Raw genomic sequence first — 14,943 nt, forward strand, 5'->3', positions numbered from 1 at the left:
CAGCCTCTTCAATCTGGCCGCCTCTGCTCTGGTAGCAACTTTTGCAAGTCAGCAAAGGGAGACGCGAGTATGTAGAACGGAGGGCAGCGAGACGCCGTGTGTTATGCGCCCTTTCAGGGCTGCTGACAAGGGGCTACTTTAAGAACGCCTTCTTCGTCCTCGCGTCCTTCTCGCTTCGCTCTAGCTGCAAGGAGTACAGCACAGCGAAGGAGTGAGGACGGGCACTGCCCCAGCTTTTGCCCTGGCGTGCAACGGCTGTGTGCTGCTTTTCCAAGCAGCAAGAGCACTGAGAAGTGAAAGCGATTGTGAAGGAGCTCTTTGGCTGCTCGTGTGCTCTTCGCTGCACTGCGCCGCTCGCAAGCGGCTTCGTTCTTCGGCGTCTGCCGTCCGGAGAGAGCTGAACTGCAGCGGTCAGTTTCAGCTCTGCCCAACAGCGCGCTCTCAGTTCTGCGGACAAGCACGCCCTGTTGCCTTGGCTCCGAGTGCAAAGTCCCTAGCGAGCACTCACTCAGTGCAATGCACCCAGAAAGACGCTCTCGCTCGTCTTTCAAGGAGCGATTCCTAACAGCAGAAGCAGCAGAGGCACAAACAGGATGACGAGAAGGGACAATGTAGAACACGTCTCTGTCCTGGCACATTGTCGTGTGCGATACGTCCCTCCGGGTCTTCGGTCCTTGCGAAGCTCTGTGTACTGCGAGCGCAGCTACTTGAAGCTGAGACGGACCGCGGAGCTAGCAGCGAATTCGGAGAGCGCTAAGCACGAAGTCAAGAAGCGAGACGTGTCCCTGCAACGCGGTGCTAAGAGCAGCTTCCTCGCGGCGGGGGCGAGCTCCGGCCACAAGACATTCTCGTCCTAGCAACGGATCTCTGTGAAGGGCGTAGGCGAAAAGCTTTCGATTTCCATTCGAACTGCGAGAAAGGCAGACTGTTACACGGAGCTCTGAGAACAAAGGTGCACGCCCTAGGCGGGCTTGGGCAGAAGCAGCGTTCTCGAGCGCTTGGCTGCCGGCACACTGCTGGGTATGTGGCGCCCCTGCGGCGGCTTCTGGCCGCCGGCAAGTGAAAGCGGAGCAAGGCGTGGGCGAGGGCGGTGAACGAAGTGGCTAAGTGCCGTGCTTGTGTGCACCACGTTAGAGGCTACTAGGAGAGGAAGGTGGTTGACTCTCGCTTGCCTTCCCAAGTGCCCTTAGCAGTCGGAAGGAGCAAGCTGAAGCACTGCTGCTTGTGCTGCTCCTTGGTTCCCTTGCAGCCCGCTCTGAAAGCATTGGCAGTCGCTTCTAGGCGCCGAGTTGCACACACACAGCACCACGCTAAGTGCCGCGGAGAAGGGAAATCCAGAGTGCAGCGAGGAGCTTGACGTGGCTTACGTGCAGTAAGGAGAAGGTGAACCTAAGCAGTGCCTCTTCAATCTGGCCGCCTCTGCTCTGGTAGCAACTTTTGCAAGTCGGCAAAGGGAGACGCGAGTATGTAGAACGGAGGGCAGCGAGACGCCGTGTGTTATGCGCCCTTTCAGGGCTGCTGACAAGGGGCTACTTTAAGAACGCCTTCTTCGTCCTCGCGTCCTTCTCGCTTCGCTCTAGCTGCAAGGAGTACAGCACAGCGAAGGAGTGAGGACGGGCACTGCCCCAGCTTTCGCCCTGGCGTGCAACGGCTGTGTGCTGCTTTTCCAAGCAGCAAGAGCACTGAGAAGTGAAAGCGATTGTGAAGGAGCTCTTTGGCTGCTCGTGTGCTCTTCGCTGCACTGCGCCGCTCGCAAGCGGCTTCGTTCTTCGGCGTCTGCCGTCCGGAGAGAGCTGAACTGCAGCGGTCAGTTTCAGCTCTGCCCAACAGCGCGCTCTCAGTTCTGCGGACAAGCACGCCCTGTTGCCTTGGCTCCGAGTGCAAAGTCCCTAGCGAGCACTCACTCAGTGCAATGCACCCAGAAAGACGCTCTCGCTCGTCTTTCAAGGAGCGATTCCTAACAGCAGAAGCAGCAGAGGCACAAACTGGATGACGAGAAGGGACAATGTAGAACACGTCTCTGTCCTGGCACATTGTCGTGTGCGATACGTCCCTCCGGGTCTTCGGTCCTTGCGAAGCTCTATGTACTGCGAGCGCTGCTACTTGAAGCTGAGACGGACCGCGGAGCTAGCGGCGAATTCGGAGAGCGCTAAGCACGAAGTCAAGAAGCGAGACGTGTCCCTGCAACGCGGTGCTAAGAGCAGCTTCCTCGCGGCGGGGGCGAGCTCCGGCCACGAGACATTCTCGTCCTAGCAACGGATCTCTGTGAAGGGCGTAGGCGAAAAGCTTTCGATTTCCATTCGAACTGCGAGAAAGGCAGACTGTTACACGGAGCTCTGAGAACAAAGGTGCACGCCCTAGGCGGGCTTGGGCAGAAGCAGCGTTCTCGAGCGCTTGGCTGCCGGCACACTGCTGGGTATGTGGCGCCCCTGCGGCGGCTTCTGGCCGCCGGCAAGTGAAAGCGGAGCCAGGCGTGGGCGAGGGCGGTGAACGAAGCGGCTAAGTGCCGTGCTTGTGTGCACCACGTTAGAGGCTACTAGGAGAGGAAGGTGGTTGACTCTCGCTTGCCTTCCCAAGTGCCCTTAGCAGTCGGAAGGAGCAAGCTGAAGCACTGCTGCTTGTGCTGCTCCTTGGTTCCCTTGCAGCCCGCTCTGAAAGCATTGGCGGTCGCTTCTAGGCGCCGAGTTGCACACACACAGCACCACGCTAAGCGCCGCGGAGAAGGGAAATCCAGAGTGCAGCGAGGAGCTGGACGTGGCTTACGTGCAGTAAGGAGAAGGTGAACCTAAGCACAGCCTCTTCAATCTGGCCGCCTCTGCTCTGGTAGCAACTTTTGCAAGTCAGCTGTGATAAATGTGATTCGTGCTAATTAAGTTGTAACTATATTAACAAAATTGTATTTAGATCAATAGAAGACAATTGTTACAGAGTGAAAAGGGGGAGATGGGTGAGACAGGATAAAAGACATCTCCCAGATGTTGGGAGTCGAAGAAGGAGGTTGGAAGAAAGTCAGATAAGAATAGTCGAAGGACGAAGGTCTGATAAGCGGCATCTAGAAATACAGCTTCAACCTTGAAGCTGTCAAAAATGGAATGATCACAAGCATGGGACTTAATTAAAGTCATGTTATGGAAAACATCTGCTCAGTCACACAGGGCGCCTGCGCTACCTGCAGGTCACACCTCGGTCACTGATGGTGATGATGGGCCTTCACCGGAAATAAGACCCTCAAAAGGATAAGAGACCCCCTAACCCATTAGTAGAGTATGCGCCGTGCAGTATAGTTACGTAGATCTTAGGAATAGAAACTAGGAGGAGCTTTCTAGAAACTTCTGTAGCCTACAGTATATAAGTGGGATTGTTAGCCTGGATGCTTTGATACGTGAGGAATGGCGAGCCACTCCCCGTATCCCCGGTCGGAGGGGGGCCCCTCCCCGGTCGGTTTTGCTTATGCTTTATACGAACCTCAATTATACTAAATTACTTACTGCCAAATTTTGTATATTCTTAAATATATGCACTTTGATTGTTTCATCTCCAATACTTTAATTGTCATCTCCAATACTTTGATTGTATTCATTTTGTTACTATTAAAAACTTACTATTAAATTTAATCTTGTTGCTTGATAAATTGAGAAAAATAGAAAATCATTCATAACAATTTGGTGCCGAAACCCGGGAACTCCAGTCCAAGTGAAGAATGGCTAGTTTTGGGAAGGAGCTCCCCACCAATTGTTAAGGTGGTCCCAAGGCTAGACCAGGCTCTCTTGGAAAAGGAGTTCCAAATTAAAATAAAGCATAAGCAAAAGAAGCTCGCTACAAGGAGGCGCGCCAGAAGAAGAAGGCTCCCGTGAGAACGCCGGCAGAAAGGGAAAGGTGCCCGTAAAACGTCTTGTGCACAAGAACCCTGTGCGAAAATGGGCTGTGTGAGTACCATGGGGTTGGGTAAAGGGGGCGGCTGTGTGCTTGTGTGTGAGTGAGGAATGTCTGAAAGGGGAGAGCGAGTGAATACCCCGGGAGGGACTGGGAGGGAAAGTCCCAGCCCGAGAACTCACGAGAAAAGTCTTTGAGAAGGGAGCTGATGCTCGAAAGAAGTGATTTAAGAAGGGAGTAAATGAACCAGGTTCAACTATCTGTTGGGAGGATAATAGATGGAAGATTCAGTACGTGATTAAGAAAGAATTGTGGAAAATAGTCAGAAAGAGAGGTTGGGGAGAGAATAAAAGGAAAAGAAGGAATTAGGTAGGAAACAAGTGTTTGGCAAAAGAAGTGAGATTGGTATATTAAGCGAAGGAGTTGAACTGCAGAACGAATGAGAGAGAGCAAGGGAAATGTTGCCGCCAGAGATGGGTCAGAGGAAAAGTAAAATCTCTGACCCAGGGGTTGTGAAGTGTGAGAAAAATTCACAAGAACCCAGTGTGCCTGGGAACCAAGAGGGGGTTCCCAGAAGGGGAGCGAGATTCCTCAGGACAGCCCCCTGAGGATAGTGTTACAATACTAAAGTACAAGGGAATCCCAAAGAGAAAAAGTAAGCAGAAAATTATACAGTACTGTATGTTTGAGTGGAGAAAAGAAAAGATTTGTGCAAATAATTTGTACTGGCCAGAGTTTAAATCATTTGAAGATTAGATTTGTCAGGTTTTAAATCTATATATGAGTTCAAAACAACGTTTTAATTAGGAAAAAAAGTGAATATGCTGCTTTGTGGCTTCCAAAAAGTGTGTGGGGGGTAAATTTATAGTTCAAAGGCAAGAAAAAGAAGGTTATTCGTTATACCCTTTGCAAACTAACGGACGGGCAGCAAGAAGGGACTGGCTAAAGCCATGGGAATCGTTAAATCACCTCCCACCCCCATACAGACAGCCTGTCCAGCCTGTTCAGCCCTTGGTCCCCGATGCACCCCTTATTCAAGTCGAGCCAGTAGCACACAGAACTAGAGGCAGAAGGGAACAAGAGGAAGAAAGTGACAAAGAGGGCGAGGAAGCAGGAAGGGAAAATAGATTATACCCTCTTAGAGAGGTTCCAATAGCAAATCTGGCCCCAGGACAGGGACCTATTGGTTACGTGAGTGTTCCCCTAAATACTAGGAACTTTAGGAAATTTAAGAAAGAAATGAGCAGGATGCCAGAAGATCATATTGAGGTAGCAAAGAAACTAGATCAGTTATTAGGACTGAATATTTACACCTGAGTGGAATTGCAGTCTATTTTAGAAATCTTGTTTACAGTGGAAGAGAGAAATGATTAGATAGTCAGGAATACAGGCTTAGAATAGAGATCAAGACATGAAAACGGGACCTTTTATGCCGCAATTCAACTAATAGAGAATCAGGACCAACTACTCCTTGCCATATTAACTCTTGTGCAGGCTAAAGAACAAGCAATCCAAAATATTATAAATCAGAGTATCATAACTGGCAATTGCTGTGGAGAAGAAGTCTATGTGCCACGTAGTAAATACGTCTCACCAGCAAATTGGCATCGCGAGTATATCTATTGGTGGAAAAGAAGGTTTAGAAAACCAAAAAGAAGAATTATTTAATTGAAATAGTGTAATTTTGTTGTGGTTGGCATATCTCCGGAGCTTTACTAAATTGGGGAAAAAAAAAAAAATTATTAGCTAATCAATCTAGGGAAAGAGATAAGGCAGTGCTGCAGAACTATAAATATTTTGTGCCATCTTTGGAACAGAAAAAGTTAAAATAGATCGTGCGAACCTTATGAGGCCAAGGGTACCAAAGAAAAAGAAATCCCAGGATGAAAACTTTGCTACCGAGAAGATGGACATCTCGGCCCTTGGCTGCAACCCAAGGGGCCTTGAGACAGGTAGAAAGTTAAAATTCCTGAGGATTCTTTTCATGGTGCTTACAATAATACCCCTAGCAGCTGGCCAGAACCGTAAGACTGCATGGAATGGAAAAGAACAGGCCATGCAGGAACAAATTACAAGACGACAAACCACTCAAGAAGCAGAAATAAAGACACGAACCCTTCCTGATCCCTGTGACAAATGCAATCAATCCATGTGGGTCAAGAATAAGATGGAATCAGTATTTGTGGCACACCCATATATTAGTGCAGCTTGTTATGATCATAACAGCTTCTTAGAAATTTGTGTAAAAAGTTCAAAATTGTATTGGGTAAGAAAAAATTTGGGATTCAAGGGACGAGCTCCTTACCCTAATGATAATCAACTCGGTCCTAGATATGAACATTTTTTGTGTTTTGAAAAGGATGAAAAAGAAAAAGGGTCAAAGAAAAAACTAATTGGAAAACAAAAAGAAACAATGAAGGATAGGGAAATAATCAAAAAGAAAGAGTTAGAAGAACTGGATGAGCTGTATAAACAATTAAAACAGCACTATAGCGACTGGGATTTGCCAACTTCAAACAAAAATTTGTTTGTAGATCTGATGCAAGAAATTGCCACCGAATTAGGGTTATCTAAATGTTTTGTTTGTGGAGGACTTAGGATGGCTGAAAGATGGCCATGGAGAGGTGAGGGTTTGGCTCCAGAACAATTTTTAAAATGGAATCATACACAAATTTCTAAGACCCTAAGACGGCCTGAAGGCTGGGTCCTGAGTCATCAAGTCATTGGAACAGTTTGTATAACTCGGGAAGGGAGAAAATACACTGAAGTGGTAGGATATACTCCTTGCCTATCTACTTTAGTAGTAAATTCAGACAATAACACAAAGACCTGGCGACCCAAGAGTCCTACTGGATATTGGGGAATAGCAAAAGAAATGAATTGCGAGTGGAATAATCAAACTAATTTGTGCTGGCATAACAGTTCTGGAGCTAACCCCTACCAATCCATAAAAGACTTGAAATCTTATTGGGAACAACCAGAAAATACAAAAGAAAGATGGAAAGCCCCTGATGGAATATATTGGATTTGTGGGCAACGAGCATACAGTGAACTACCCTGAAAATGGGAGGGAACTTGTACCTTAGGATTATACGACCCTCCTTCTTTGTCAGACCAAGGTCTAAGGGCGATGTACTAGGAACACCACTTTATGAAACCTTAGAAAGAAAAAAAAAGATAATTAAATCTCGACTTTCCGATGGCGGAAGGAAACCAAAAATGGAAAGATGAAGAATGGCCTGCAGAAAGAATTATAGCATACTATGAACCTGCTACTTGGGCTCAGGATGGGTCTTGGGGATATAGAACTCCAATTTACCTATTAAACCGGTTGATAAGGCTCCAGGCCGTAGTAGAAGTCGTCTCAAACCACACAGCAGACGCTTTAAAGTTGTTGGCCAAACAGCATTCACAAATGCGAGCATTTGTATATCAAAACAGAATTGCCCTAGACTACCTGTTGGCAGAAGAAGGAGGAGTTTGTGGGAGGTTTAATGAATCTGAGTGTTGTGTGGAAATGGATGACCACGGGGAAGCCATCACCAAACTTGCTGGCGAAAAAGTGGCACATGTACCAGTTCAAAAATGGAATTCTATCCTGAAAGCTGACTGGTGGAATAATCTTTTTGGGGGGTGTGTGGTGGAAAAAATTAGGATTCATGCTATTGTGTTCTGTTTTAGGTCTATTGTTTCTGCCTTGCATGATACCATGTCTAATCAGACTAATACACTCAGTAATTCAAGGAATGCAACTTACAGCCATACCTATAGATCCAGAATTAACAACAAAAGGAAAAATAAACTCCTTGATGGTACTGAAAGCACAATCCACTTGCACTCGAAGAAGAAAAATCGAGAAAATAGTGACTGAATGCAAAGAGAATACCCTGGCATGAGAAATGTTAACCAAATTTGAGAAAAGGTGTGAAGAGCTAGATGCCACATGAAAAATGTTAAAAAAAAAAAATTAAAAGCTAGTATAAAAAAACATAGACAATACGAAGTAGCAACTTTTTAGAGCACGAATCAATATAATCAAAAAGAGAAATGGGGGAATTGTGATAAATGTGATTCGTGCTAATTAAGTTGTAACTATATTAACAAAATTGTATTTAGATCAATAGAAGACAATTGTTACAGAGTGAAAAGGGGGAGATGGGTGAGACAGGATAAAAGACATCTCCCAGATGTTGGGAGTCGAAGAAGGAGGTTGGAAGAAAGTCAGATAAGAATAGTCGAAGGACGAAGGTCTGATAAGCGGCATCTAGAAATACAGCTTCAACCTTGAAGCTGTCAAAAATGGAATGATCACAAGCATGGGACTTAATTAAAGTCATGTTATGGAAAACATCTGCTCAGTCACACAGGGCGCCTGCGCTACCTGCAGGTCACACCTCGGTCACTGATGGTGATGATGGGCCTTCACCGGAAATAAGACCCTCAAAAGGATAAGAGACCCCCTAACCCATTAGTAGAGTATGCGCCGTGCAGTATAGTTACGTAGATCTTAGGAATAGAAACTAGGAGGAGCTTTCTAGAAACTTCTGTAGCCTACAGTATATAAGTGGGATTGTTAGCCTGGATGCTTTGATACGTGAGGAATGGCGAGCCACTCCCCGTATCCCCGGTCGGAGGGGGGCCCCTCCCCGGTCGGTTTTGCTTATGCTTTATACGAACCTCAATTATACTAAATTACTTACTGCCAAATTTTGTATATTCTTAAATATATGCACTTTGATTGTTTCATCTCCAATACTTTAATTGTCATCTCCAATACTTTGATTGTATTCATTTTGTTACTATTAAAAACTTACTATTAAATTTAATCTTGTTGCTTGATAAATTGAGAAAAATAGAAAATCATTCATAACAATTTGGTGCCGAAACCCGGGAACTCCAGTCCAAGTGAAGAATGGCTAGTTTTGGGAAGGAGCTCCCCACCAATTGTTAAGGTGGTCCCAAGGCTAGACCAGGCTCTCTTGGAAAAGGAGTTCCAAATTAAAATAAAGCATAAGCAAAAGAAGCTCGCTACAAGGAGGCGCGCCAGAAGAAGAAGGCTCCCGTGAGAACGCCGGCAGAAAGGGAAAGGTGCCCGTAAAACGTCTTGTGCACAAGAACCCTGTGCGAAAATGGGCTGTGTGAGTACCATGGGGTTGGGTAAAGGGGGCGGCTGTGTGCTTGTGTGTGAGTGAGGAATGTCTGAAAGGGGAGAGCGAGTGAATACCCCGGGAGGGACTGGGAGGGAAAGTCCCAGCCCGAGAACTCACGAGAAAAGTCTTTGAGAAGGGAGCTGATGCTCGAAAGAAGTGATTTAAGAAGGGAGTAAATGAACCAGGTTCAACTATCTGTTGGGAGGATAATAGATGGAAGATTCAGTACGTGATTAAGAAAGAATTGTGGAAAATAGTCAGAAAGAGAGGTTGGGGAGAGAATAAAAGGAAAAGAAGGAATTAGGTAGGAAACAAGTGTTTGGCAAAAGAAGTGAGATTGGTATATTAAGCGAAGGAGTTGAACTGCAGAACGAATGAGAGAGAGCAAGGGAAATGTTGCCGCCAGAGATGGGTCAGAGGAAAAGTAAAATCTCTGACCCAGGGGTTGTGAAGTGTGAGAAAAATTCACAAGAACCCAGTGTGCCTGGGAACCAAGAGGGGGTTCCCAGAAGGGGAGCGAGATTCCTCAGGACAGCCCCCTGAGGATAGTGTTACAATACTAAAGTACAAGGGAATCCCAAAGAGAAAAAGTAAGCAGAAAATTATACAGTACTGTATGTTTGAGTGGAGAAAAGAAAAGATTTGTGCAAATAATTTGTACTGGCCAGAGTTTAAATCATTTGAAGATTAGATTTGTCAGGTTTTAAATCTATATATGAGTTCAAAACAACGTTTTAATTAGGAAAAAAAGTGAATATGCTGCTTTGTGGCTTCCAAAAAGTGTGTGGGGGGTAAATTTATAGTTCAAAGGCAAGAAAAAGAAGGTTATTCGTTATACCCTTTGCAAACTAACGGACGGGCAGCAAGAAGGGACTGGCTAAAGCCATGGGAATCGTTAAATCACCTCCCACCCCCATACAGACAGCCTGTCCAGCCTGTTCAGCCCTTGGTCCCCGATGCACCCCTTATTCAAGTCGAGCCAGTAGCACACAGAACTAGAGGCAGAAGGGAACAAGAGGAAGAAAGTGACAAAGAGGGCGAGGAAGCAGGAAGGGAAAATAGATTATACCCTCTTAGAGAGGTTCCAATAGCAAATCTGGCCCCAGGACAGGGACCTATTGGTTACGTGAGTGTTCCCCTAAATACTAGGAACTTTAGGAAATTTAAGAAAGAAATGAGCAGGATGCCAGAAGATCATATTGAGGTAGCAAAGAAACTAGATCAGTTATTAGGACTGAATATTTACACCTGAGTGGAATTGCAGTCTATTTTAGAAATCTTGTTTACAGTGGAAGAGAGAAATGATTAGATAGTCAGGAATACAGGCTTAGAATAGAGATCAAGACATGAAAACGGGACCTTTTATGCCGCAATTCAACTAATAGAGAATCAGGACCAACTACTCCTTGCCATATTAACTCTTGTGCAGGCTAAAGAACAAGCAATCCAAAATATTATAAATCAGAGTATCATAACTGGCAATTGCTGTGGAGAAGAAGTCTATGTGCCACGTAGTAAATACGTCTCACCAGCAAATTGGCATCGCGAGTATATCTATTGGTGGAAAAGAAGGTTTAGAAAACCAAAAAGAAGAATTATTTAATTGAAATAGTGTAATTTTGTTGTGGTTGGCATATCTCCGGAGCTTTACTAAATTGGGGAAAAAAAAAAAAATTATTAGCTAATCAATCTAGGGAAAGAGATAAGGCAGTGCTGCAGAACTATAAATATTTTGTGCCATCTTTGGAACAGAAAAAGTTAAAATAGATCGTGCGAACCTTATGAGGCCAAGGGTACCAAAGAAAAAGAAATCCCAGGATGAAAACTTTGCTACCGAGAAGATGGACATCTCGGCCCTTGGCTGCAACCCAAGGGGCCTTGAGACAGGTAGAAAGTTAAAATTCCTGAGGATTCTTTTCATGGTGCTTACAATAATACCCCTAGCAGCTGGCCAGAACCGTAAGACTGCATGGAATGGAAAAGAACAGGCCATGCAGGAACAAATTACAAGACGACAAACCACTCAAGAAGCAGAAATAAAGACACGAACCCTTCCTGATCCCTGTGACAAATGCAATCAATCCATGTGGGTCAAGAATAAGATGGAATCAGTATTTGTGGCACACCCATATATTAGTGCAGCTTGTTATGATCATAACAGCTTCTTAGAAATTTGTGTAAAAAGTTCAAAATTGTATTGGGTAAGAAAAAATTTGGGATTCAAGGGACGAGCTCCTTACCCTAATGATAATCAACTCGGTCCTAGATATGAACATTTTTTGTGTTTTGAAAAGGATGAAAAAGAAAAAGGGTCAAAGAAAAAACTAATTGGAAAACAAAAAGAAACAATGAAGGATAGGGAAATAATCAAAAAGAAAGAGTTAGAAGAACTGGATGAGCTGTATAAACAATTAAAACAGCACTATAGCGACTGGGATTTGCCAACTTCAAACAAAAATTTGTTTGTAGATCTGATGCAAGAAATTGCCACCGAATTAGGGTTATCTAAATGTTTTGTTTGTGGAGGACTTAGGATGGCTGAAAGATGGCCATGGAGAGGTGAGGGTTTGGCTCCAGAACAATTTTTAAAATGGAATCATACACAAATTTCTAAGACCCTAAGACGGCCTGAAGGCTGGGTCCTGAGTCATCAAGTCATTGGAACAGTTTGTATAACTCGGGAAGGGAGAAAATACACTGAAGTGGTAGGATATACTCCTTGCCTATCTACTTTAGTAGTAAATTCAGACAATAACACAAAGACCTGGCGACCCAAGAGTCCTACTGGATATTGGGGAATAGCAAAAGAAATGAATTGCGAGTGGAATAATCAAACTAATTTGTGCTGGCATAACAGTTCTGGAGCTAACCCCTACCAATCCATAAAAGACTTGAAATCTTATTGGGAACAACCAGAAAATACAAAAGAAAGATGGAAAGCCCCTGATGGAATATATTGGATTTGTGGGCAACGAGCATACAGTGAACTACCCTGAAAATGGGAGGGAACTTGTACCTTAGGATTATACGACCCTCCTTCTTTGTCAGACCAAGGTCTAAGGGCGATGTACTAGGAACACCACTTTATGAAACCTCAGAAAGAAAAAAAAAGAGAATTAAATCTCGACTTTCCGATGGCGGAAGGAAACCAAAAATGGAAAGATGAAGAATGGCCTGCAGAAAGAATTATAGCATACTATGAACCTGCTACTTGGGCTCAGGATGGGTCTTGGGGATATAGAACTCCAATTTACCTATTAAACCGGTTGATAAGGCTCCAGGCCGTAGTAGAAGTCGTCTCAAACCACACAGCAGACGCTTTAAAGTTGTTGGCCAAACAGCATTCACAAATGCGAGCATTTGTATATCAAAACAGAATTGCCCTAGACTACCTGTTGGCAGAAGAAGGAGGAGTTTGTGGGAGGTTTAATGAATCTGAGTGTTGTGTGGAAATGGATGACCACGGGGAAGCCATCACCAAACTTGCTGGCGAAAAAGTGGCACATGTACCAGTTCAAAAATGGAATTCTATCCTGAAAGCTGACTGGTGGAATAATCTTTTTGGGGGGTGTGTGGTGGAAAAAATTAGGATTCATGCTATTGTGTTCTGTTTTAGGTCTATTGTTTCTGCCTTGCATGATACCATGTCTAATCAGACTAATACACTCAGTAATTCAAGGAATGCAACTTACAGCCATACCTATAGATCCAGAATTAACAACAAAAGGAAAAATAAACTCCTTGATGGTACTGAAAGCACAATCCACTTGCACTCGAAGAAGAAAAATCGAGAAAATAGTGACTGAATGCAAAGAGAATACCCTGGCATGAGAAATGTTAACCAAATTTGAGAAAAGGTGTGAAGAGCTAGATGCCACATGAAAAATGTTAAAAAAAAAAAATTAAAAGCTAGTATAAAAAAACATAGACAATACGAAGTAGCAACTTTTTAGAGCACGAATCAATATAATCAAAAAGAGAAATGGGGGAATTGTGATAAATGTGATTCGTGCTAATTAAGTTGTAACTATATTAACAAAATTGTATTTAGATCAATAGAAGACAATTGTTACAGAGTGAAAAGGGGGAGATGGGTGAGACAGGATAAAAGACATCTCCCAGATGTTGGGAGTCGAAGAAGGAGGTTGGAAGAAAGTCAGATAAGAATAGTCGAAGGACGAAGGTCTGATAAGCGGCATCTAGAAATACAGCTTCAACCTTGAAGCTGTCAAAAATGGAATGATCACAAGCATGGGACTTAATTAAAGTCATGTTATGGAAAACATCTGCTCAGTCACACAGGGCGCCTGCGCTACCTGCAGGTCACACCTCGGTCACTGATGGTGATGATGGGCCTTCACCGGAAATAAGACCCTCAAAAGGATAAGAGACCCCCTAACCCATTAGTAGAGTATGCGCCGTGCAGTATAGTTACGTAGATCTTAGGAATAGAAACTAGGAGGAGCTTTCTAGAAACTTCTGTAGCCTACAGTATATAAGTGGGATTGTTAGCCTGGATGCTTTGATACGTGAGGAATGGCGAGCCACTCCCCGTATCCCCGGTCGGAGGGGGGCCCCTCCCCGGTCGGTTTTGCTTATGCTTTATACGAACCTCAATTATACTAAATTACTTACTGCCAAATTTTGTATATTCTTAAATATATGCACTTTGATTGTTTCATCTCCAATACTTTAATTGTCATCTCCAATACTTTGATTGTATTCATTTTGTTACTATTAAAAACTTACTATTAAATTTAATCTTGTTGCTTGATAAATTGAGAAAAATAGAAAATCATTCATAACAATTTGGTGCCGAAACCCGGGAACTCCAGTCCAAGTGAAGAATGGCTAGTTTTGGGAAGGAGCTCCCCACCAATTGTTAAGGTGGTCCCAAGGCTAGACCAGGCTCTCTTGGAAAAGGAGTTCCAAATTAAAATAAAGCATAAGCAAAAGAAGCTCGCTACAAGGAGGCGCGCCAGAAGAAGAAGGCTCCCGTGAGAACGCCGGCAGAAAGGGAAAGGTGCCCGTAAAACGTCTTGTGCACAAGAACCCTGTGCGAAAATGGGCTGTGTGAGTACCATGGGGTTGGGTAAAGGGGGCGGCTGTGTGCTTGTGTGTGAGTGAGGAATGTCTGAAAGGGGAGAGCGAGTGAATACCCCGGGAGGGACTGGGAGGGAAAGTCCCAGCCCGAGAACTCACGAGAAAAGTCTTTGAGAAGGGAGCTGATGCTCGAAAGAAGTGATTTAAGAAGGGAGTAAATGAACCAGGTTCAACTATCTGTTGGGAGGATAATAGATGGAAGATTCAGTACGTGATTAAGAAAGAATTGTGGAAAATAGTCAGAAAGAGAGGTTGGGGAGAGAATAAAAGGAAAAGAAGGAATTAGGTAGGAAACAAGTGTTTGGCAAAAGAAGTGAGATTGGTATATTAAGCGAAGGAGTTGAACTGCAGAACGAATGAGAGAGAGCAAGGGAAATGTTGCCGCCAGAGATGGGTCAGAGGAAAAGTAAAATCTCTGACCCAGGGGTTGTGAAGTGTGAGAAAAATTCACAAGAACCCAGTGTGCCTGGGAACCAAGAGGGGGTTCCCAGAAGGGGAGCGAGATTCCTCAGGACAGCCCCCTGAGGATAGTGTTACAATACTAAAGTACAAGGGAATCCCAAAGAGAAAAAGTAAGCAGAAAATTATACAGTACTGTATGTTTGAGTGGAGAAAAGAAAAGATTTGTGCAAATAATTTGTACTGGCCAGAGTTTAAATCATTTGAAGATTAGATTTGTCAGGTTTTAAATCTATATATGAGTTCAAAACAACGTTTTAATTAGGAAAAAAAGTGAATATGCTGCTTTGTGGCTTCCAAAAAGTGTGTGGGGGGTAAATTTATAGTTCAAAGGCAAGAAAAAGAAGGTTATTCGTTA

This window comes from Sturnus vulgaris, chromosome 21 (genome assembly GCF_052056855.1).
Source record: "Sturnus vulgaris isolate bStuVul1 chromosome 21, bStuVul1.hap1, whole genome shotgun sequence".
NCBI classification, from domain to species: Eukaryota; Metazoa; Chordata; class Aves; order Passeriformes; family Sturnidae; genus Sturnus; species Sturnus vulgaris.